Raw genomic sequence first — 25,936 nt, 5'->3', positions numbered from 1 at the left:
GGCGACAGCAGCGATGGTTCAGTGATAGTGCCTATAATATTGGACCGTTCCTACAGTGTTGACTCCTCACGCGGCAATGCTACTCCCCAGTTCAGCAGCAACACATACTTAATCCAGTCACCCTTGTTCCCATTCACAGTGACCCCGAACGACCTGACTGTGGAAGCCAGTAGCTCTCCTCTACCTGATTCGAGTTCTACCCCTTTAGATATCCTAGATCCGATTCTTTTTTACTTATGGTTGTTCAGCGTGTAAATCTAATGATTTTGAGACACTGACAAGAGAAAATCTGCAGATGAACTCAGCAGGCCAGGCAGCATCTATGGAAAAGAGTACAGTCGATGTTTCGGGCCGAAACACTTAATCAGAACTGGGGACCCTTCATCCAGTCCTGATGAAGAGTCTTGGCTCGAAATGCCGACTATACTCTTTTCCATAGAGGTTGCTCTCGCATTTTGTGTGTGTTACAACAGTCTACACCTGCATCCCATACCATAGATTCCTTGCTGGCTGCGCATCAGGCGGCCAGCGCAGAGGAACAGCAGCTTTGGAAAAATAACGCTGCCCCCGCGATGGCGGCGGATTATGGTCGCACCTGATGGCCCCGTAGTTTCCTCTACGCCCTTGTTAGACTGGCACACGGCCAAGGACATGCAGGAAAATCAGGAGTGACACACCAAATACGACAGCAGTAGTTTACGTCAGGACTAATAGTAGCAGCAGAACAGCTGGTTAGAACTTGAGATTTGCCTGGAAATCCCCTGTTAAATTTGATCATCTGCCCACTCCAGAGGTACCATTTGTAAATCTACAAATAGATGTTGTGCACATGCCAGCAAGTGGGGGTTATAAATATCAGTTAGTAATAATGGACATGCTTTCTAAATGGATAGAGGCCTTTCCCACACGAGAAGGTGACATTAGGATGACAATAGTGACAGAGGAACGCACTTTACGGGGGATTTAACTAAAGCATTGGGACAAGCCCTGGGATTCTCCTGCGGGTGGCACAATAATCGGGATTAAAAGAAAGGATGAATGGAGTACTGAAAGACACTCTGGCCAAAGTATATCCAGAGGTGGGGTTGAAATGGCCTGAGGTGCTGTTAATTGCGCTGCTACCTTGAGAAATTATACTAACAGGACCACCAAACTGACCCCTTTTGAAGCACTGATGGGACGACCTATGCCCACGGGTACTAGACCCCTTTTGAGAAGTGCCCGACCAGCACTGATAGGGTCTGATGAGAAAACCTTAGAATAGTAAAGGCTTAATTAGTGTTTCCTAACATTTTTAGCCCAACACACCTCCATAGCACTTTCATTCTTGCCAACGCCACCAAAGCACCTTCATGTTTTCAAAAACTCCAAGTGTAAAAATGTCTACCATATGCTAACATGAGAAAAATGATTGTTTTAATTTTTTATTTCTCTTTAAGCCTAGTTTACACGGTACCTGTGCGCTGTACAACAGCTTCGATATCAATGTGATCCTTGAGCTTGATGGTTTTTAGCAAGAGTTGAAATATCTGGTTCAAGTTGTGACAGCAAACACCTTAAGTCCCCACACATAACAATGTCCAAGCAGTTTCTGATTTTTGTGAGTATGTGGTTCACTGCACTGAAGCCTCTTTCAACAAGGTAGGAGGATGGAAATGCAATGAAGAGCAGTTTGGCTCTTCTCCAAAGACCAGGAAACTTTGTACGACTATGTCGCCACATACCACAAAAGCCAGCATTTTTAAAAAGCATTCTTTGCTTCCTTTATCATTCTGAATTTTGATAATTTATTCTTGCAAACTCTCCTCCTGTTCTTCCACCTTGCAAAGAAATAGGTTAGTTACCCAATTTTGAAAATCCTTCTTCAGTGACTGCAAGTGTAAGCAGTACTCTTGCAAATCACCATCTGTGAAAGAGAGTGCCATACTTCCCATGCAGGGAAACTGCGAGAACATTCTTTTCCCAGTGCTTTGCTTATATATTTCCAAATTTCCAATAAAAGTGGACACTGCACTTTTTGTCTGGGTAAAATTGAAATTCTCGCCCTGCAGTTTCGTATTTAGAATACGTGTTCTTTGTCGTTCAGATCGGTTAAGTATTCCACAACTCTGCATAGAAGTTCAACCATGTTTCCCAAACTCTTGTACTCTTTGAGCAAAAATTCAACAAGTGTCAAAAAAATCAAAGAAACGTTTTAAGCAGCAGCCTTTTGACAGCCAACGCACGTCAGTGTGAAGAAGCAAGCATTCAAACTCTTCATCTTTATCTTTGCCTAACTGTCGAAATATTCTGCTATTTAATGGATTGGTTTTGTTGATAGCAGATATTGAAAACAGTCACCGGCTGAGGTTTTTGGCTGCGAGATATTGACGATCGATTGCAAACAGACTTGGAATTTCTTTCTTCATAAATGCCGCTAAACTAGCACGGTGATCTGTCATATATGGTGCTCCATCTGGTACACAAGCAATCACGTTCCTAATCGGAATATTTTTGGCCTCAATATACATTTTGAGCTCGTCATAGATTGATTTTCCGTTGATACTTGTTTTAACTTTTTTACAAAAGAGAATCTCTTCATAAACGTATCCATTTTTGATAAACCATACATATGCCATTTGCAATACCACGTGGTCTCGCAGTTGACTCATCCAGTTGTATCCCACATTCCGTTTTTGAAGCTCTGTTCACAGTTGATACCCAATGTCTTCCCTCAGTTTGTCAATACGCCGAGCTACAGAGTTATTACTCAGAGGAAATGATTTTAAAATACCGGTATCCATTTTGAGAACAGTGGTGAGGTATTTCTGATACGGCAGGCAGTATTAATTTTTCACCGATTGTATGAGATTTTCCACACTTTGTATCATTTTGGGAATGTTATAAGAAGCAATGAGACCACTATCAAGGCCATTTTTAGCTTTCTTGGCAAATGACTCGAGTGTGCAACGTTTTTCAAATGCTTCTTTCATCTTCTGGAACTGAGTAATGCCATAAGTATCCGTTTCGGGGTGTCTTCTACGGAAGTGTCCCTGCAATCGTCAGGGTTTCATGGCTTCATTAGACAGTACAGTGTTACAATAAGACACGTGTGCGTGGCTGATCCGACAGGAATAGAATAAAACCATACTCCAGGTATGCAACATTGTATTGACGCACTGTCTGTTTCCAAGAAGGATTAGAATCCAAGGCTTCACCACCTTCAGAGTTACAGAGAAGGTGCCGTAAGTATTTATCCATCATTAACGGGTCTAAATAAAAATAAAGAATTAACACGAACTGGGAATACCTATTGCATGCTGACGACGGCAGCAAATTCACGCGGATGGAACGATAGTCGCGGCAGCAAAGGAACGGCGAGGCGGCGATGACGACGGTAACAACAGTGACAAGGATGGAATCTGAATGTTAGTCGGGGTAGAGCTGGTGTTCGGCAAGCTACCTTTATACCATTCCAGCTGGCGCGGTTGACCAGTCACGTCGGGTCTGGTAATCCCCAAAGCAGGTTCACGGACTCTCCGGCTCTATTTCACCCTTTGGCACTGTACCGTTGCGCTACCTGCTTTCCGTAGACCTGCAGAGAAAGTTGAGAGGGTGTACTTGAACTTCCCAACTGTTAAATTGCATGAACTCGTTCCGTGCCGCGTGTCAAGGCATCCCGGTTGCCAATTTATGCGTCTCCAATAATGTCTGGGTGGTAAAGTCAGATGAGGTTGCCGGGTTTCAGACACATTGTGATGATCGGTGCTCGCCGCCCACAGAGCGATGATTCTTCCTGTGTTCCAGTGACTCATCTTTCTTTTTTGGAAGTGCCTGCTCTACTAAAGGTCACTCAGGTCTCCTGCCTCAAGTTAGGGTGCCGCTCTCTCTCTCTCTCCCTCCCTCCCTCTCCCTCCCTTCCCCCCCCCCCACCCTCTTCCTTCCTCCTCCCTCCTAGGTGGAAGGGACCCTGTCAGCTGCTGCTAACCACCTGTACGGTGGTCAAGGTACAAGGCAAAGCCGACTGGGTGCACGGAACCCGGTGCAAGCTGTATCTACCCAGACAGCTGAAAAGTGATGGTGTCAGACAGATAACACAGGTCGATTCATGGGAATGAGTAAGTGTGGAGGAAATATGGTGGGGTGACATTAGTTATGGAGCTCTTTAAAGTATTGGCCAATTGCCTCATTGATACAAAGCTGCAGACAAAAAAGGTCAGGTATTGAGCTTTCCCATCAAACTTCAGTCTCAATTCTCTAAAACATTACTTGAGGCTATTCCTAACACATTAAATGTGACAGGAGTACATGGATGGAAAACATTTCACTTAACAAATACTTATTGCCTTTCTTATGTAGAATTACCTTCCATTTCATCTCCACGCCCAACACCTCTGCCCAACAGGTTTGATAAAATTCTCAAAGTTAAAGATGAAGACAAAGATTGTCTGTATTTGTTGAGTGTACATCAGAACATATAATGAAATGCGTCATTTGCATCAACGACCGACACAGTCTGAGGACTGTGCTGGGCAGCCAGCAAATGTCACCTCACCTCTGGCACCAACGTAGCTTGTCCACTGAGCAAGCTTCCAATGAGTGCGGCTCAAATATTATTGCCAGCACTACCTGAGGCTGCGTGCGTGCACATGGACCAACACTGCATGCAAAATACTGACTCACAAAACTTTCCTAGTTCCCCCACTAACCTACCTCACTACCCATTCTCCGCACACTCCTGTCACTCCTACCACCTATCCCCAATAGGGGCATTTCATAGTGGCAGAGTTACTTCTGAAGCCATGTGCCATTTGGGTGAGGGGAAACTCACCCATCTGGTTGGAAGCCCAAATGCTCACCTGGGGAATGTGCAAACCTCACACAGACATTGCTGGTGATCAGGACTGCACTAGGATTTCTGGAGCTATGAGGCAGCAACACTACTAGCCATGCCTCTATAATGTTCAGCAGATCAGGCAGCATCTACGGAGAGGGAAACAAAGTTAACTCCTCTTACTAACCAATAACCTTTCATTGCATTTGGAGTATTGTGAGCAATTTAGGGCCCTTTATCCAAGAAAGGATGTGCTGGCATTGGAGACGATCCAGAGAAGATTCATGAGAATGAACCCAGAGATGAAAGGGTTAACATATGCAGTATGTGTGATCTTTCTGGGCCTGTACTTGCTGGAGTTTAGAAGAATGAGGGAGGATCTCACTGAAACCTATCAAATACTGCAAGGCCTAGACAGAGTGGATGTAGGGAGAGAGTTTCCTGCAGGAGGGGAGTCTAGAACCAGAGGGCACAGCCTCAGAATAGGAGGACTTCGCTTCACAACAGATAGGAGGAGGAATTTATTTAGCCAGAGGGTGACAAATGTATGGAACTCATTGCTACAGATGGCTGTGGAGGCCAAGTCATTGAGTATATTTAAAGCGGACGTAGATACGTTCTTGAGTAAGGGCATCAAAGGATAAGGCGGGAGAATGGGGTTGAGAGGGATTGCAGAGTAAATTCAATGGGCTGAATGGCCTAATTCTGCTCCTATGTCTTATAGTCTCTCATCAGAACCCTGCCTTCAGATAGGGCTGTTCCTGCATGGTGAATGGCACATGTCTCTGGATGTTTTGATGTACATGTCATATATCATCCTCCTCTTTTGTTCTTAACTGGCTTTTTAAGGACTTAATTGAATATATTAGGGGAATGCTTTATAACAAAGTTGATATTGACTTCAGTTTTGAGTTGGAGTCCATGCCAATGATACAGCTCAATCATACAAATATCCAACGACCATTTCTGTTTAAAAGTGGAGATAAACTGAAGTAACAATACGACTCCTGACTAAACAAATATTTGTGCACTCAATTAACCAGTGACTCAGATCAAACAGGAACATCGAGTTAAATAATGAACATAACAGTTCGTTCTGACAAACCTAATTAATCATAATCTACTGGTTTCATTCAAAACAGATCTGTGGAACATTTAAACACAGATCCAAAAATTGTATTTATATTGTTGGTGTATTTCAATCAAACATTTTACCTGCAAAATATGTATGGACAATCTCATCAACCTGGGCCTCTAAGGGTAAATAAGAAGTAGAGGGGTCAGCAGTCACAGGATGCAGTCTGGAAAAAGAACCACTGAGAATATTTTTAAATATAAATATACGTATGGTGCAGTGTGATATGCTCCAGAATCCTCCTGAAAAGGCTGATTCAACAGTTATGACACTGGGTATGGCATAGACACAAAATGCTGGAGGAACTCAGCGGGTCAGAGAACATCAATGGAGAGGAATAAACAGCCGACGTGTCAGGCCAAGACCCCTCATCTGTTTTGGTGAAGGTCCTGGGCCCAAGATGCTGACTGCCGGGTCCTGGTGCAGGGTCTGGGGCCCGAGACATCAACTGTTTATTCCACACCATAGATGCTGCCTGTTCCTCCAGGATTGTGTGTTGCTCTTGATTTCCAACAACTACAGAATCTCTTGTGTTTATGGATATTGATGAATACATTCAGTGTTGCAGTGAAAGAGGAAGAAGTAAAACTGACGGGGGGGGGGGGGGGTTCAGCCAAGGAGATGGCTTCAGTGTTGGTAACAGCAATGTGGGAGCTGCAATCCCTTCTCAGAGAGGTAAGATAGGGTAGGTGGGTGGGTATCTCTATCTCAGTGTGTTGTCATCACGTTCCAATATCTCTGTGCAGTTCTCTTTTGATCCCATCATAGCAACTCAGGATGTACATCAACTTCCCTGATACTCTCCAACAAGTCACTGAGGACGTTAAACATTTTGAAGGAGGCCTAAGACTATCCTGGGTTGTTAAAAGGGCGTACAGTGTATTGGCCTTTACTAGTCAGGAGGACGAGATCAAGAGCCATGAGGTAATGTTGCAGCTCTATAAAACCCTGGTTAAACCACATTTAGAGTATTGTGTTTAGTTCTGCTCACCTCATTATAGGAAGGACGTAGAAGCTTGAGAGAGAGTGGCAGAGGAAATTTACCAGGCTGCTGCCTGTACTAGAAAGCTTATTTTATGAAGATAGAAACATAGAAAACCTACAGCATAATACAGGCCCTTCGGCCCATGGTGCTATGCTGAGCATGTACTTACTTTAGAAATTACCTAGGCTTACCCATAGCCATCTATTTTTCTAAGCTCTAAGTACCTACCTGGGAGTCTCTTAAAAGACCCTATCATATCTGACTCCACCACCATCTCTGGCAGCCCATTCCATGTACTCACCACTCCCTGCATAAAAAACTTACCCCTGACATCTCCTCTGTATCTACTTCCAAGCACCTTAAAACTGTGCCCTCTCATGTTAGACATTTCAGCCCTGGGGAAAAAGCCTCTGACTATCTACACGATCAATGCCTGTCATCATCTTATACACCTCTAACAGGTCACCTCTCATCCTCCGCCGCTTCAAGGAGAAAAGGCTGAGTTCACTCAACCTATTCTCATAAGGCATGCTCCCCAATCCAGGTTGAATGAGCCAAGGCTTTTCCCTCCGGAGTAAAGGAGGACGAGAGGTGGCTTGATTGAGATGTACAGGATGATGGAGGCATACAGTAGATCACGTGGATTGGCAGAGACATTTCCCCAGGGCAGAAATTCCTAATGTCAAAGGGCATAATCTTAAGAAGATTGGAGGAAAGTAGAGGGAGGGGAATGTCAGAGTTATATTTTTTTCTAACGGATGCTGAGGGTGTGGAACATGTTGCTGGGGTTGTGGTGGAGGCATATTCATTAGGGGCATTTAAGAATCTTAGATAAGCACATGGCTGATAGAAAAATGGAGGGCTATGTACGAGGGAAGGGTTAGATTGACTTTAGAGTACACTAAAAGGTCAGCACAACATGATGGGCCTGTACTGTGCTGAAACATTCTATGTTCCATGCTGGGAAGTTTCTTTTATATCCACCTGGACTGTTTGTTTCAGGAGTTTGGTGCCAGACACATTGACAATATGAGCCACTCACCAGAGCAACCAGAGTACGGTCAAAATCACATGAAGGGTAGTCACAGTGGCTACTGGCAGTAGCAGCAGCAGTAATAGTTGATCGGGTCAAGTATGATGTTCTCCTAACATGTTGACTATTGGTGGGTCTTCAGGTGGCTGTAGAGGCTGATCCACATAACTCTACAATGTTCAGGTGGATTCTCTGAATGGAGTACGCCCGTGTGAGGTTTTGTTCAACGTGGGGCGGCTGATGCACAGGCAGCCATTACACACTCCTTGACAGATCTGGGTCAGGACCCAGCGGCATGGACTGAAAGATAACTTAGTACCCTTCACCACTGCAGGCTTCCTCCACCTTCGCTGCTGTTGTGATGTGACCTTCCACCTGCTCAGCTGTTAAGGTCTTGGTTGGATCACTCATTGTCTGGAACCTCACCTTTCCTCCATGGGTGACCCTATCAGGAGATAAGTGCCATAAGCTCCAAAAGACATTGATCTCAGGAACTCACAAGCCTGTCCACCATTGCAAGGTGATGCTCCTCGGAGATGAAGGGTGAATGACATGGAAGAGGTCACTGACAATGGTTCACCTGTCTTGCCACTGAACTGGGAGGATTTCACATCAGCACAGGTAAACACTGCAAACTCTTTCCTCTCTGAACCTCCCACTAGTTTTAGGGTTGTCCTTTACATTTTAGACTAAGTGGCTACAAGTCAAACTATTTTGGAAAATCCATAAGACAAGGGAGCAGAATTAGGCCATTCAGCCCATCGAGTCTGCTCCACCATTCGATCATGGCTGATTTATTACCCCTCTCAACCCCATTCTCCTGCCTTCTCTCTGTAACCTTTGATGCCCTTATTAATATAGAACCTATCAAGCTCCTCTTTAAGAATATCCAATGGTTTGGCCTTCACAGCCATCTGTGGCAATGAATTCCACAGTCAAAGCAGCACAGGATTTATTCTAAAGATGGTTAGGCACCGGTGAATGAAATGAAACAGAGGGACTTAGTAGTACAAGTGCATGGTTCATTGAATGAACAATGCCAGGTAGACAGGGTGATGAAACTGTGTTGAATACAGGAGTTGCAATGTTATTTTGCAGTTGGTGCTGCTAAATTTGGAGTACTTTATATAGTTTTGGTCATCCGTTCACATAAAAGATGTGATTAAACTAGATTAGTCCAGAAATAATTTACAAGAGGATGCTGCCAGGACTAGAGGGCCTGAGTTATAGGGAGAGGTTGGCCAGGCTAGGTCCTTACTCTTTGGAACATAGCAGAATGAGGAGAAGCATGGTAGCGTAGTGGTTATCACAATGATTTACAGCATGCCAGGAATAAGACTGAGGTTCAATTCCCACCGCTGTCTGTATGTTCTCCTGGTGATGTTGTTGGTTCCCTCCCGCACTGAGGTTAGTGAGTTGTGACTATACTATGCCCCCAGCATGTCCCCAATGCACGCGATGCTTTTCACTGGATGTCTTGATGCACCTGTGACAAATAAAGCTCACCTGTAAAGCTTATAGAAGTGCATAAGATTGAGAGGTATCAATAAGATGGATAATAGCAGTCTCTTTTCCAAGGTAGGAGAGTCCAAAACTAGGGTGCACAGGTTTAGGATGGGGGGTATGATTTTAGAGGAAGTTGAGGAGCAACTATTTCACAGAGTCTGGTGAGTATACAGAATGAGTTGCCAGAGCAAGTGGTTTGAGGCAGGTACAAAGGAATCACACAAGAAGCACTTGGATAGGTAATGGAGGGGAGAGGCCTGGAGGGAGAAGTGCAGAATGCAGGAAATTGGGACTAGGAAGTTGTTGTGCATCTAATAGTTTAGTAATATTTGAGAAATATTATAAATATATTGTTTGATTAAGTATTCTTTGTTGTTTGCATAGTGTATTATGGGTTGTCTGTAAAAGTACACAAATGGCATTCGTTATCGTGCCAACATGTCACACGTGCACACCTCACTTAAAGTAAAAAAATGAAGTTTGACTTGTACTTTGGACTCTCGGTCTTTTCCTTTAAATTGGTGCTATGGTTTGGAGTTACAAAAGAGGTGGAAAGCATGGTTGTCATAGACTCGTTGGGCCAAAGGGCCTGTATCCATGTTGTCCCACTTTGTGACTCTAAGTGAAAACACTTGTGACAAATCTCCAACCCAACTGTTCTGAAAAACACATTGATGACAGCCAGCATAAAAGTTCCCACTTGGTTGAAAACAAGTCAGCATTTGCTTCACATGCCAATTATGAACACAAATCTAATCCAGCAGTTATTCAAAGCCTTCAAAATAACTGATTTTTGTTAGCAGAAAATTTGTCTTGGCATTGTTATCTGCTTTTATGTTAACAGCTCTTCAGTTGCATAGTTGAACCATTTCATGCATCACGAAAGAACAAACACAATTTGGTCACACATTGAGTTGTTGCAGGGCATATTTGCATTCTTTTGTGCACTTAAGGCTGATTTATACTTGTGCGTACGGGCTACACTGTAACCCTGATTTTCACTTCTGCGTCACTCTACGCCGTAGCGAGCATGCAAAATGCTAGCTGGCGGAGGGGTTTCTATGCCATTGTGTTGAGTTTCTTTGTGAGAAACATGGACGAGGAAATGCATTTCAAACATTTTCACATGTCGGCAGGTAGATTTGACGATTTGGTTAATCTATTTCACATCGGTGTACGCACAGCCTACAAGCATGGCGGAGAAGAAGCAACCGGAAATGCTTAGGAGGAAATGCGATGCTACCAAGCGGACCAATCACAGTTGTGTTGCAGTCTGCATCGCTGCAACGTGTGAGTAACTTTTCTGGAGAGGTGCACGTCACCCTGCAGCGTAGGGTACGTGATACCTACGGTGTAAATGCGACGCACAAGTATAGATCAGCCTTAAGTTGTTGCCACATGATTGGCTGATTAGATTTTCCATTAATAAGTACAGGCGTACCTAATAAAGTGGCCACAGAGTGTATATTCAAACATTGTAACAGTGGAAACATGATAAACAACGTCTGCCCAGCAGGGCCCCACGAATAACAGTTCAGTAATAACCAGATAATCCTAATTAGTAATGTTGATTAAGCAATAAATGTTGGCCAGGACATCAGAGAGAACTTTATACCTCTTCAAATTGATGTAATGGGATTTTATTTTTTAATGTGTAGGAGGGAGCAGCTGAAGATCTCTGCTCCATGCCTTTTATCTGACAGCAATTCTGTCAAGACAGACAAGGGAGCTTGCCGCTGAGAATGCATGGCAGTACTTTGGTCATTTTCCTAGTCCATTAAGCTATGCAACACACATTCTTCCTACCACAGATACACTCAGTGGCCTCTTCATTAGGTACAGCTGCTCATTAATGCAAATAACCTAATCAGCCAATATGGTCAAGAGGTTCATTTATCGTTCAGACCAAACACCAGAATGAGGAAGAAATGTAATCTAGGTGACTTTGTCTGTGGAATGATTATTGGTGCCACACGGGGTGATTTGAGTATCTCAGAAACTGATGATCCTTTGCGATTTTCATGCACATTGGTCTCTAGAATTCTATAGAGAGTGTTGTGAGAAACAAAAACAAATCCAGCGAGTGACAGATCTGTGGGCAGAAAATACCTTGTTAATGAGAGAGGTCAGAGGAGAATGGCCAGACTAGTTCAAGCTGACAGGAAGGTGTCAGTAACTCGAATAACCACGCGTAACAGTGGTGTGCAGAAGAGCATCTCTGAAAGCACAACACATTAAACCTTGAAGTGGATAGACCACAAATGTACACTTAGTGACAACTGTTTTAGGTACTTCCTCTACCTAATGAAGTGGCAGCTGAGCGTATGAAGAGACAACTTACCGCCAGCATCCTGTACTGTGCTGTGTTCTAAATACAACCTATCATTTTTGTTTTGGTCAAGGTTTTGAAACCTTTCTAAATACAAAGCAGCTACCATAGTTTGCATCCAAGGTTGAGACAGTGGAACTGCCCCCACGCAATGGCTTTTCACTTTTAAAAACTCTTTTGCACAGATTTCTTTATGCAATTCACATAGAAAGACTACGCAAATCTAAGGGTAATCGTCAGACACGATGGACAACCTATCACATTTTAGCATTTTTTTTTAATGGTGTTTCATTGGCTGCAGGGTATTTTGGGATATCCAGAGTTTATGAGAGGTTAGGTACAGAAGCAAAGCTCTGCTCATTTCTACCAAGGGTTATGGCAGAAGCCACAATTTGTCTCTGAGCCATAGGGAATGGGGAGAGATGAGTCTGGAAACTCACAGGCATGAAATCAGCTAACATCCCACTGGACATACCAAGGTGATGATGTAAAAACCAGTATTGTCATGACCACACACTTCCTCCACCATGACTTCTACCTACCCTGAAAACCATCAGATCTCTGGAATAACAATTTGTCTCTACACCACCTATAGCCATTTTATTAGACCCATATACCCAAAGACCTTGTACTCAATGACTCAGCCTCCACAGCCATCCATGGCAATGAATTCCATAGATTCACCACCCTCTGACTAAAGAAATTCCTTCTCATCTCTGTTCTTAATGGAAGTTCCTTTTGTTTAAGGCTGTGCCCTCTGGTCCTAGAATCTCCCACTATAGGAAACATCTTAAGCCTTTCAATATTCAATAGGTTTCAATGAGATCCCCTCCCCACTTCATTCTTCTAAACTCCAGCTAGTACAGGCCCAGAGCCATCAAATGCTCCTCATTTGTTACCCATGTCATTGCTGGAATCATTTTTGTAAGCCTCCTCTGGACCCTCTCCAATGCCAGCACATCTTTTCTTAAATTAGGGGCCCAAAACTGCTCACAGTTCTCTAAGTGCAGCTTGACCAATGCCTTATAAAACCTCAGAACTGTATTCTTGCTCTTATGTTCTAGTCCTCTCAAAATAAATGCTAACATTGCATTTGCCTTCCTTACCACTGACTCATCCTGCAAGTTAACCTTTGTGGAATCCTGTATGAGGACTCCCAAATCACTTTGCACCTCTGAGTTTTGAATTTTCTCCCCATTTAGAAATTAGGCTACGGTTTTACTCCTTCTACAAAAATGCATGACCGTACACTTCCCTACACTATATTCCTTCTGCTACTTCTTTGCCCATTCTCCCAATCAGTCCAAGTCCTTCTGAAGACCCTCTGCTTCCTTAACACTATCTGACCTTCCACCTATCTTTGTATCGTCTGCAAACTTGACCACAAAGTCATCAATTCAATCAGCCAAATCATTGACATATAACGTGAAAAGGAGTGGTCCCAATATTGACCCCTGCAGAACACCACTCATCACCAGCAGCCAACCAGAATAGGCCCCCTTTATTCCCATTCTTTGCCATCTGCCAGTCAGCCAAATCTTCTATTCATGTTAGTATCTTTCCTGTAATACCACGGGCTCTTATCTTGTTAAGCAGCTTCATGTGCGGCACCTTGTCAAAGAACTTCTGAAAATCCAGGTAAACAACATCCACTGACTCTCCTTTGTCTATCCCGCCAGTTATTTCCTCAAAAGAATTCCCAGCAGATTTCTCAGGCAAGATTTCCCCTGAAGAAAACCATGGTGACCCTGGCCCACTTTATCATGCGGCTCCAAGTACCCTGAAACCTCATCCTTAATAAAGGACTCCAACATCTTCCCAAGCAGTGAAATCAGGCGAACTGGCCTATAATTCCTTTCTTCTACCTCTCCCTTCTTAAAGAGTGGAGTGGCATTTGCAGTTTTCCATTCCTCTAGAACCATTCCAGAATCTTGTGGTTCTTGAAAGATCACTACTAATGCCTCTATAATCTCTTCAGCTGCCTCTTTCAGAGAGAGAAAAAGAGAGAGATGCATGAGATGTCGGATCTGTGGTTCTGTCTGGCATTATACACGCTGGAATTAAGGAGATTGAGAGGGGATCTGATTGAAACATATAAGATTATTAAGGGATTGGACAAGATAGAGGCAGGAAATATGTTCCAGATGCTGGGAGAGTCCAGTACCAGAGGGCATGGTTTGAGAATAAGGGGTAGGTCATTTAGGACAGAGTTAAGGAAAAACTTCTTCTCCCAGAGAGTTGCGGGGGTCTGGAATGCACTGCCTCGGAAGGCAGTGGAGGCCAATTCGCTGGATGCTTTCAAAAAGGAGCTAGATAGGTATCTTATGGATAGGGGAATCAAGGGATATGGGGACAAGGCAGGAACCAGGTATTGATAGTAGATGATCAGCCATGATCTCAGAATGGCGGTGCAGGCTCGAAGGGCTGAATGGTCTACTTCTGCACCTATTGTCTATTATGCAGATCAGCTCATTAAGTGGATGATAAGTATTTTTTAATTTTGCTTTCTTTCCTACTGTCTCGATAGTCATTTGTCTTTCTTTCTGTATTGTATGCTGTATATAACACTGATGGTGTGGCTTCTTTTGGCTTTTAATACTTGTACAATGCCTCCTTTGTTTGCAAATCATTTGCTGCTAAATCAGAGAAAAACAAGGAAAGGGAGTTTTGAAATATTATCATTACAAGGTCATTGTCTTTACTCTGTTTCTCTCTCCACAAATTCCGCCTGATCCATCGAATTGATACAACATCTTTTGTTTTTATTCCTACATTAATACCTCTGGGTTTGTACTCTGTACTCCCTCTATGGCAAGAATGTCTTTCCTCTAATCTGAGGAAAGACATTCTTGCCATAGAGGGAGCACAGAGAAGGTTCACCAGATTGATCCCTGGGATGGCAGGACTTTCATATGAAGAAAGACTGGATCAACTAGGCTTATACTCACTGGAATTTAGAAGATTGAGGGGGGATCTTATTGAAATGTATAAAATTCTAAAGGAATTGGAAAGGCTAGATGCAGGAAGATTGTTTCTGATGTTGGGGAAGTCCAGAACAAGGGGTCACAGTTTAAGGATAAAGGGGAAGCCTTTTAGGACCGAGATGAGGAAAAACTTCTTCACAGAGAGAGTGGTGAATCTGTGGAATTCTCTGCCACAGGAAACAGTTGAGGCCGGTTCATTGGCTATATTTAAGAGGAAGTTAGGTATGGCCCTTGTGGCTAAAGGGATCGGGGGTATGGAGAGAAAGCAGGTACAGGGTTCTGAGTTGGATGATCAGCCATGATCATCCTGAATGGCGGTGCAGGCTCAAAGGGCCGAATGGCCTACTCCTGCACTTATTTTCTATGTTTCTATACACTGCAAATTGTGGTCTGGGGAAGCTCCCTCATCCTGATAAATGATATTTTTTAAAAATATCAATGAGAGAGAAGCATGGTGTGACGGACCAGGGTGAGCATAAAACTAGGAGAGCAGGTAAAGCTGAAAAAAATAGGGGTTTTAGTTACCCAAAATGTTTATCAACTTAACAGAACTGTTCCAGAGTCCAAACTTGAATCAGCTAACCAGAACAGACCTTGGTTACAACAACATAGTAAATACTCCTCAAACCAAGAGACACCACTCACCTCCTGACTGTGGGTTTATATTCGATGCTGGCCAGTCCATAGTAAATTGCAGGGGAGAGAAAACATTCCTCTCCTTAAAAAGATACGGCATAAATGAAGCAGCTCCAGAGAACAGCCCTCTGGCTGTAGCAGAATGGCACAATCCAATTATCCAGCCCCATCTAGTCAGGCTGGTGTAATGCAACAGCTCAGTCATTTGCCAGATCATCAGGAGGATGGTCGGCTACAAGACACTTTAATATGCTCAGTTGATGGTGCGGCTGGTAATTGCAGCCACCACACATGGACACCTCAAATTTAATATTTCCTCATAAGGCCAGAGGTACAGTCTCAGAACAGGAGGACATCCCTTTAGAACAGAGAAGCAATATCTTTAGCCAGAGGGTAGTAAATTTGTGGAATTCATTGCCACAGAAGGCCATGGAGGTCAGATCATTGGGTACATTGACATGATAGAATGGTGGAGCAGACTCAATGGGCCTAATTGCCCAATTCTGCTCCAGTGTCTTACGGAATATGGGGTATATTTGGGTGCCACTGTGTTGAATTTGTTCGCATTTACAGCTCGGAGTGTCGGAGTTTGGTGTTCAATTCCAATATCATTTGTACGGAGTCTGTACTTCCTCCCCGTGGAATGCATGAGTTTTCTCCGGGTCCTCTGGTTTCCTCCCACAGCCCAAAGATGGACCAGTTAGCAGATTAATTGTTAATTGTAAATTGTCCCATCATTAGGCTAGTGGTAAATCGAAGGCTGCCTGGAGGAGTGGCTCAAAGGGCTGGAGGTGTCCGTTCCATGCTGTATTTCTAAGTAAATAAATACTTAAACTGGAGATTGATAGGTTCTTGATTAGTTAGGGCATCAAAGGTTACAGGTAGAATGGGGTTGAGAGGGAAAATAAATCAGCCATGATGGAACGGCAGACCAGACTCGATGGGCTGAATGGCCTAATTCTGCTCCTACACTCTGTCTTATGGAATGGGAGAATAAAAAGGGATTTGAGAAAGCATAAAAAACTGAAGATTTCTGAAAATGCTTCATATCAGAATTGCACTAGTGGAAGCTAATTACCAAACTAATTTGTCTGAGTCTTTGCTTTGCAAAGTGTTTAAGATCAATCAACTTGCAGTATGTAGTCAGTCACTGTACTGCTTTCACACACGTACACCCAGTGGCCACTTTATTAGGTACACCTGCTCATTAATGCAAATATCTGATCAGCCAGTCATGTGGCAGCAACTCAATGCATAAAAGCATGCAGACATGGTCAAGAGTTTTAGTTGTTGTCCAGACCAAACACCAGAATGGGGAAAAAAATATAATCTAAGTGACTTTGACAGTGGAATGATTGTTGGTGCCAGATGGGTTGGTTTGATTACCTTAGAAACTGCTGGCTTCCTGGGATTTTCATGCACAAGAGTTTAAAGAGACAGTTGCAAAAGGCAAAAAGGAACATCCAGTGAGCAGCATTTCTGTGGGTAAAAATGCCTTGTAAGTAGGAGAGGTCAGAGGAGAATGGTCAGATTAATTCCAGCTGATAGGAAGGTGACAGTAACTCAGATTACCATGCTTTACAACAGTGCTGTACAGAAGAACACCTCTGAATGCATAACACATCGAACCTTGAAGTGGATGGGCTACAGCAGCAGAAGACCACAAACATACACCACCTGTACCTAATAAAGTGGCCACTGAATGCAGGAGCGAAGTAGGAATTACAATGGCATAGTTCATCTATTTGTAAAGTGTAAATGAAAAAATGTACATTTACTAAACACACAAACTGCTGGTGGAACTCAGCAGGACTCGGATAAACGGTCTCGGCCCAAGAGATCAACTGTTTATTCCTCTCCATAGATGCTGTCTGACCTGCTGAGTTCCTCTAGCATTTTGTGTGTGTTAGTCTGGATTTCCAGCAGCTGCAGAATCTCTTGTGTTATTGTGTGTACTATCTGGTTCTGTAACATTACTTAACACCACGGAAAGAAACTATGCAAGTTGCAGAGCAAAGCAGGTGCAGCCTTGTGTATGGGAACTGTCCTGGTGCTGAAAGATTGGTTAGCACACTGACATAACATGAAACAAAACTGCAAACATGCGATAGAGGAAGTCACGATGGCTCCACAGTATTGCTATTTCAGCAACAGCAAGAATTCGTCCAACCGAGGAAAAGGAAGGGATCTTTGGGAAAAGTTACCATCAGTGAGTCCTGCTGCCAAGTGGATGATATCTCAGCAGGATGTCTCCTGAAGGAACAAGGATCGACTTTATTCTCCATATACATTTACATGTATTGGGAACTTGCTGTGATGTATTAGTTCAGGGCACGACATGCAACAAAAAAAATAAACATCAACGTTCAACAACTATTAGAGAAAACAATTATATAAAATAATATTGAAGTTAAAGTACGGATAGAGAATAAAATGTACACCAATACTTAAATACCAGCATGTATTTACAATGTAAACAACACATTATAAAAATGCTTTTTTATGAATGAATTTAACCGAATGGACCTACCTTTCTGAAGGTACTCCTGTAACTGAAGTCTTCTTTCTTCAGCCAGAGACTGTTTGCGTAAGATGATTCTTAGGCAGAAAATCCAGAACACGATTCCTCCAAAGTACCTCTTCAGCTAAGATTTTAAAAAATTTTGCACACTTACTGAGATGCTCATGTTTTTACGTATTGTGTTAAAATGAAACAAATAATACAGCATGTTTCAAAAACTCAAAACATCATTTAGAGTACAGCAGGAAATTTCAAAGTTCAAAGTAAATTTATTATTAAAGTACATAAATGTCCCTATATACTACTGTACTGAGATTCATTTTCTTGCAGACATTCACAGTAGAACAGAAAATACATCAGAATCAGTGAAAAACTGCACACAAAGACTAACAGCCAAGGTGCAAAAAAACTACAAATATAAAAAAACAAATAATAATAATTTAAAAAATAACTAATATTGAGAACATGAGTTGTCAAGATCTTGAAAGGGAGTCTGTAGGTTGTGGAATAAGTTCTCCATGCTGGTTCAGAAGCCTGATAGTTGAGCGTATTAACAGTTCCTTAATCTGGTGGTATAGGATCTATGGCCCCTGTACCTCCTTCCTAATAGCAGAGTGAAAAGAGAGCATGGCTTGGATATTCTTCAAGTAAGAAAATCAAGGATCTAGTTGCTCAAGGAGGTATCGAGGCCTAAGTCTTGGAGCTTAGTGATTAGATTGGAGGGGATGTTAGTGTTGATACATAGCTGATCATCGTATATGTATAATGTATACAAATGGTTCAGATATAATTATCTGAGATGCTGGTGGAAGAATTTCTGCTTTTCAGAATAATGCTATTTTGCCATTTATGTCCACCCAAGGTAAATGCAGATTCAGATTTATTTATCATATGTACATCGAAACATTAGTTTGTGTTAACAACTAAAACACCCAGAACAGACCGCAAGTTTTGGCACACATTCCGATACCAACATAGCATGCCTCCATGTTTACCAATGTCCACAATCGTAGGGTATTTATATTTCCATAATGTTTGAGTAGTAATGAAAATATATTGTTTGATACTACCCCTCAACCATCAGGATCTTGAACTCACTTACCTATCCATTGAGATGTTCCCACAACCAATGATCTCACTTTAAGGACTCTTTATCTTGTTATTTATTGCTTTTTATTTATACTTGAATTTGCACAGTTTGTTGTCTTCTGCACTCTGGTTGCTCTTTCAGTAATCTTGTTGTAGTTACTATTCTATAGATTTGTTAAGTACGCCCGCAGGAAAATGAATCTCAGGGTTGCATGTAGGGACATGTGTACTTTAGTTCAAACTAAAGTTTCTTATCAAAGTATTCTTTGTTTATTTGCATAATCATTATGGGTTATATGTAAGAGATGTCAATGGCATACGTCATGACAACACGTATCACATGTTAGCACCTCACTTAAAAGAAAAATCAGGAAAAAAACTAAGTAGTCAAGTAATCAGCTCCTGTGTTTATCTTTCAATTCATTTCTGGAGTTGCAAAACATAACAGTGGTGAGGAAGAAGTTTTAAAACAAACCCAATATGACTACCTATCTGTTGAAGGACAGTGTTGTTTTCTTTGGAAGAAAAGCAAGATATTCAAGGTGTTTTTTTTTAAAAAAGGCAGAAAACTAACTGCCTTTTTTAGTAAGACATTTGATATGGTTCCCCATGCAAGACTCCTTCAGAAAGTAGAGAGGCATGGGATCCAAGGAGATCTTGCTTTGTGGATCCAGCACTGGCTTGCCCACAGAAGGCAAAGAGTGGGTGTGCATGGTTCATATTCTGCATGGAGGTCGGTTACCAGTGGTGTTCAGTAGGGATCTGTTCTGGGACCACCCCCCCCCCTACTCTTTTTGATTGTTATAAATGACCTGGATGAAGAAGTAGAAGAGTGGGTTAGTAAGTTTACTGATGGCACAAAGGTTGGGGGTGTTGTGGATAGTCTGAAGGGATGTCAGAGGTTACAGCGGGACATTGATAGGATGCAGAACTGGGCTGAGAAATGGCAGATAGACTTCAACCCAGGTAAGGGTGAAGTGTTTCATTTTGGTAGGTCAAATTAGAAGACAGAATATAATATTAATGGTAAGACTCTTGGCAGTGTAGAGAATCTGAGATCTTGGGGTCTGTTTTGATAGAACACTCAAAGCTACTGTGCAGGTTGACAGTGTTAAGAAGGCGTATGATGTGTTGGCTTTCATCAACTGTGGGATTGAGTTCAAGAGCCGTGAGGTAAGGTTACAGCTATACAAGCTTGTTCAGACCCCATTTGGAGTACTGTGTTCAGCTCTGATCACCTCCCTACGGGAAGGATGTGGATACTATAGAGAGAGTGCAGAGGAGATTTACAAGGATGTTGCCTGGATTGGAGGGCGTACCTTATGAGAATAGGTTGAGTGTACTTGGTCTTTTCTCCTTGGAGCGACGGAGGATGAGAGGTGACCTGATAGAGGTGTATAAGATAATGAGAGGCATTGATTGTGTGGATAGTCAGAGGCTTTTCCCCAGGGCTGAAATGGCTAACATGAGTGAGCATAGTTTTAAGGTGCTTGGAAATAGATACCGAGGGGATGTCAGGGTAAGTTTTTCCACACAGAGAGTGGTGGGTGTGTGGAATGGTCTGCCAGCAGCGGTGTGGAAGTGGATACAACAGGGTCTTTTAAGAGCTTCTTAGATAGGTACATGTTTGGAAAAATAGAGGGCTACACAGTTGGAAAATTCTAGGCAGTCTTTAGAGTAGGTTACATGGTCAGCACAACATTGTGGGCCAAAGGGCCTGTAATGTGCTGTAAATTTCTATGTTCTATGTTCAGACGAAATTAACAAGCAACAAGTATGGCCACAAATGTATAAACAGTAAGTACCAGGTGATAATAATTTTTTTAAAAAGCAGAAGTGGCTGGCTACATCAGAAAGATAGTTGTGTTTGACTACACAACAGATAACTAGATTATGAATACTGAACAAAGTGAGTGCCATTTTAAAGCAAATGCAATAAACTATTGAAAACAAGTGTCAGTGTTGTGACGTGCAATGGATGGAAAAGTATACAGTTTGCTTAGAAGTTTAACTGTTTCAGCCAAGACAGCCAAAATGAGCTTTGCTGATAATGTGAAATTAATGCAAGAATATTTAGAACAGAAACCATTGTTGACTTCAGAAGGCATTAGGTTTCCTAAGTAGAATCAAAAGGAAGGGGAGTCGATTTCAAGGCTGAATTGAAGTTGTTGCCCAAGCACTGAAAGTTCAATGATGGGTTTAGTGATGCACTGAGAGATTGTTTAGTTTGTAGAATCTTAGAAGAAAGCATTCAAAAACAGCTTCTAACTGCAGCACACTTCACATTTAAAAGAGTAGTTGAAATAGCTATATCAATAGAAACAGCAGACAGAGATACAATTGAATTGCAATCAGGAATGAAGATGAGAATAAACAAAACTGCAATGTCTCAATAGAAATCTGTCCGGCTGAACAAACCGTGTTACCATTGTGGTTGGGGCTCATGTGCACAGAACAATGCAGGTTTTAAAGTGAAACTTGCAGAAGATACAACAAAGTGGGACACACACTTGGCAGACAAAAATAAATGGACTATAGAGGGAAGAGAAAAAGATAAAAAGTCACGTTCCTGTTTCACGCCTTTGATGAAAAATCGGATAATGATGAGAGTGACACAGGACTAGGTAGCCTTGGATTTACAATGTGAAACCTAACAAGAGACAAGCAATATGGCTTACACCAGAAGTGAACAGCAAATTAAATAAAATGGAATTGCACACTGATTTGGCTGTTTCAGTCATTCCACAAAAATGACTTCCAACTGCATTTGAAAGATACTGAACTGAAGCTTGCAGACATCCAAGTAAGAGCTTGTACTGGGGAAGAGATAACTCCTGTGGGATTGGCACTTGCTACAATGAAATACAACAACCAACAAGCCACATTTGACCTGCACGAGGTAAAAACAGGAGAGCCAGCATCGTGGGGCCATGATTGGCTAAAACAACACAACTTGGTTGGAAATCCATCCACCATTTACATGCCACATCCCTGCAATGGAGTCAACAGAAAGCAAATTAAGGAAAGTACTGGATGATGCCTCGGCAGTGTTCAAGGATGGCACTGGAAAGCTCAAACATATCAAGGATAAAATAATGTTAAATGAAAATGCCACACCCAAGTTTTACAAAGCCCATCCGGTTCCTTACACCACACATGATAAAGTAGCCAGTGAGCTAGATCACATGGAGGCTGAAGCAGTTCTTTCCAAGGTAGAGTGGAGCTCATGGGCAACTCCAGTGGTCCCAGTAGCCGAGAAGAATGGGTCTATCAGCATCTGAGGTGATTTTAAGGGCACCATCAACCTAGTACTGAAAGTAGATCAATACCCCATTTCAGCAAAGTGGATTTACCTGAGGCCTACCTACAGATGGAGATGGACGACGAGTCCAAAGTGTTTCTCAGCATGAACAAGTACGAAAAGCTTTATCACTGTAATAGGTTTATTTCTGAAGTCGCATCTGCACTTGCACTCTGGCAGAAAACTATGGAGCAGGTGCTGCAAAACTGCACAGCACTGGTTACCTGCATGAAATCTTTGTTCCCAGTGAGGATGACGAGGAACATCTCCAAAATCTCCAAGGCAGTGTTAAAAAGATGAGAAGATTATGGGTCCACGACACAATGCAAAAAGGAAACACCTGAAATCTTTACAGAAGAGAATTACTCCTCTGCACATATCCTCACCATTGCAAATCAGAAGTCTCCCTATTAAGCAGAGATGATCCACGGGGAAACCAGAAAGACCCCACACTGCTTCAGGTCTACATGGCACCCCAAAACAGCTGGAATACACAGAAGTTCCCGTTCCCCCATATTTACCAGCACTGAGAGGAACTTGCCCTTGTTGGGGGTTGCCTTATGTGGGGATTGAGAGTTGTCATAGGAGTCCAATTGTTGCAGGAGCTACATGCCTGTTATCTACTCATGGTGAAAATGAAAGTGTTGGTTCGAAGCTTTGTTTGGTGGCCTGGGATAGACCAGCAGATCAAGCAGCTCGCCATACACTGTTTGGGATGCCAATATATCTGGAAGATGCCAACAGCAGCGCCTCTCCATCCCTGGGAATGGCCTGGATTCATGTGTATTTTGCTGGACCATTCACAGGCACAAATTTCTGCGTAGTAGTGGATACAGCTACAAGGTGTCCAGAAGGTTTCCAATAGCCTCCCCTACAGCCTCGCGCACTGCTGATGTATTGAGATGTCTCTTCGCAAGGACTGGTGACAGTGACAATGGACCACAGTTTGTTGCAGAACCGTTTTGGTCATTCCTGAAAATGAATGGAATATGACATGTTACATCTGCACCATACCACCCAGCTACAAATGCCCTGGTGGAAAGGTTTGTCTAGAGTCTAAAGAACACACTACACTGAATCTGTAGCTCGCCAATGTCAGCCTTGCATATCGCAATGCAGCACACTCTACAACCAACAACTCACCAGCCATGATGTTCCGTGCTCGTGCTTGGAATTCCTCAAACCCAGTCTCAGAAGGAGTATGCAGAACGAACAGCTGAGACAAACTGGGGGCTCTTCAAACAAGGAGGTTTGAAGTTTCTTTCCAAGATAGTTAGTCTGACGAGGGACTACAGAGATTTTCAAAAGTGGGTACTTGGATAGATTAAGGACAGAAATGGTTTATTCTCCTGTACAGCGAAGATTATGCCTTATGTCATCCGGAGATGACCCATCAATTAGTTGAGGAGAGGAGAGTCAATTGTTTGACAAGGATGGTGTCCAGAACCACTTCATGCAGTCCCAGAGTCAACTCCTACAACCACCATGGAGGAGGACCCAGAACCTGAAGTTGTGTCACAAGCACATATCACCTGCCAGGCAATTTGATCCCTCCCTCTCCCCTTCAGGCAACACGTTATCCCACAAGAATGAAAAATCCTCCACAGCAATTAAATTGTTAGGCCTAAATGGGACAATTTATAACTTACTATGCTGTGAATGTCAATATAGTAGTTGCATCATATAATATGTGTATATAGTTGAAATGCACTCTATATTGTGTTGGAGTTTACAGCTAAGCGGGGGGGGGAGAGTAGTGTATTTAATTTTTCAAACATATTGTAAATATACAGTGTCTATAAAAAGTATTAATCTCCTTGGAAGTTTTCATGTTTTATTGTTTTACAACACAGAATCGGTGGGTTTAATATGGCCTTTTTTGAGACTGAACAAAAAAAAAGATTGTTGTGTCAAAGTGAAAACTGATCTCTACAAAGTGTTCTAAATTAATTACAAATATAAAACACAAAATAATTGATTGCTTAAATATTCACCCCTACAAATCAGTAGTTAGTAGGTGAGCCTTTGGCAGCAATTACAGCACGAGTCTCTGTGGATAGGTCTCAATCAGTTCTGGACACTGCAATTTCCCCATTCTTCTTTACAAAACTTCTCAAGCTGTCAGACTGCATGGGGTTCATGGGTGAACAGCCCTTTTCAAGTCTAGTCACAAATTCTCAATTGGATTGAGGTCTGGACATTGATTTGGCCACTCGAGGACATTAACTTGGCTGTTTTTAAGCCATTCCTGTATAGCTTTGGCTTTATGCTTGAGGTCATTATCTTGCTAGAAACATACCTTCTCCCAAGTTGCAGCTCTCTTGCACACTGCATCAAGTTTTGCTCCAGGATTTCCCTGTGTTTTGCTGCATTATTTTACCTTCTACCTTCACAAGCCTTGCAGGGCCTGCTGCAGTGAAGCATCCCCACAGCGTGATACAGCCACCACTGTGCTTCACAGTAGGGATGGTGTATTTTTGATGAGGCACAGTGTTTGGCTTACCCCAAACATAGTGTTCAGTCTGATGGACAAAAAGCACAATTTTGGTTTCATCAGATCATTGAACCTTCTTCCAGCTGACTTCAGTCTCCCACATGCCTTCTGGCAAATTCTAGCTGAGATTTCATGTGAGTTTTATTTCCCCCAACAGTGGATTTCTCTTTGCCACTCTCCCATAAAGCTGCAACTGGTGAAGCACCCTGGTAGCAGTTGTTGTATGCGCAGTCTCGCCATCTCAGCCACTGAAGCTTGTAACTCCTTCAGAGTTGTCTTAGGTCTCTTGGTGGCCTCCCTCATTAGTCCCCTTCTGGCACGGTCACTCAGTTTTTGAGGACCGCCTGCTCTAGGTAGATATACAGCTATGCCATATTTCCATTTCTTGATGTTGACTTAACTGTATTCCAAGGGATATTCAGTGATTTGGAAATCTTGTTGTACCCATCTCCTGATTTGTGCTTTTCAATAACCTTTTCGCAGAGTTGCATGGAGTATCCATTTGTCTTCATGGTGTAGTTTTTGCCAGGATACTGACTCACCAGCAGTTGTACCTTCCAGATGCAGGTGTATTTTTACTACAATCAATTGAAACACCTTGACGGCACACAGGTGATCTCCATTTAACTAATTATTTAACTTCTAAAAACAATTGGCTGCACCAGTGATGATCTAGCATGTCATATTAAAGGGGGTGAATACTTATGCAAACAATTATTTTGTGTTTCATATTTGTAATTAATTTAGATCACTTTGTAGAAATCTGTTTTCACTTTGACACGGAAGTCTTTTTCTGCTGATCAGTATCAAACAAAGCCAAATTAAATCCACTATGATTCAATTCTGTAAAACAATAAAACATGAAATTTTCCAGGGGTGGGGGGTGAATTCCTTTTATAACCACTGTACTGTTTGATAAGGATTCTTTGTGTTTACATAATACATTATTGGTTATATGTAAAAGGTACATGAAAGTCTTATGTCATTATGCCTCACTAGAAAATAGTAAAAGAAAACTAAGTAGTCATATATCCTGGCACCTGTGTTTTTCTTTCACTTAGTTTCTGGAATTACAAAACATAACAATAAAGTTTAAAATAAGTTTAATAT

At 42.4% G+C, this 25,936-nt stretch overlaps 1 long non-coding RNA gene across 2 annotated transcripts in view; it reads right to left on the bottom strand.

Annotated features, from left to right (window-relative positions):
* Positions 1–1,411: 1,411 nt before the first annotated feature.
* Positions 1,412–25,936, bottom strand: part of LOC140730690 (uncharacterized) — a 40,896-nt gene continuing 16,371 nt past the window's right edge. Inside the window, exons 2-4 of one of the 2 annotated variants that reach the window (XR_012099659.1) lie at positions 17,952–18,066; positions 3,443–3,574; positions 1,412–3,251 (exon numbers count right to left, since the gene is read on the bottom strand). This is a non-coding gene — a long non-coding RNA (uncharacterized lncRNA). Of the gene's footprint in view, positions 3,575–17,951; positions 18,067–25,936 lie in introns of both variants that reach the window. The other variant, XR_012099658.1, reaches the window with a different exon arrangement.

This window comes from Hemitrygon akajei, chromosome 1 (assembly GCF_048418815.1).
Source record: "Hemitrygon akajei chromosome 1, sHemAka1.3, whole genome shotgun sequence".
In the NCBI taxonomy this organism is placed as follows: Eukaryota; Metazoa; Chordata; class Chondrichthyes; order Myliobatiformes; family Dasyatidae; genus Hemitrygon; species Hemitrygon akajei.
Note: the sequence above shows the minus strand (reverse complement) of the source record. Positions and strands in the feature narration are given on the sequence as shown.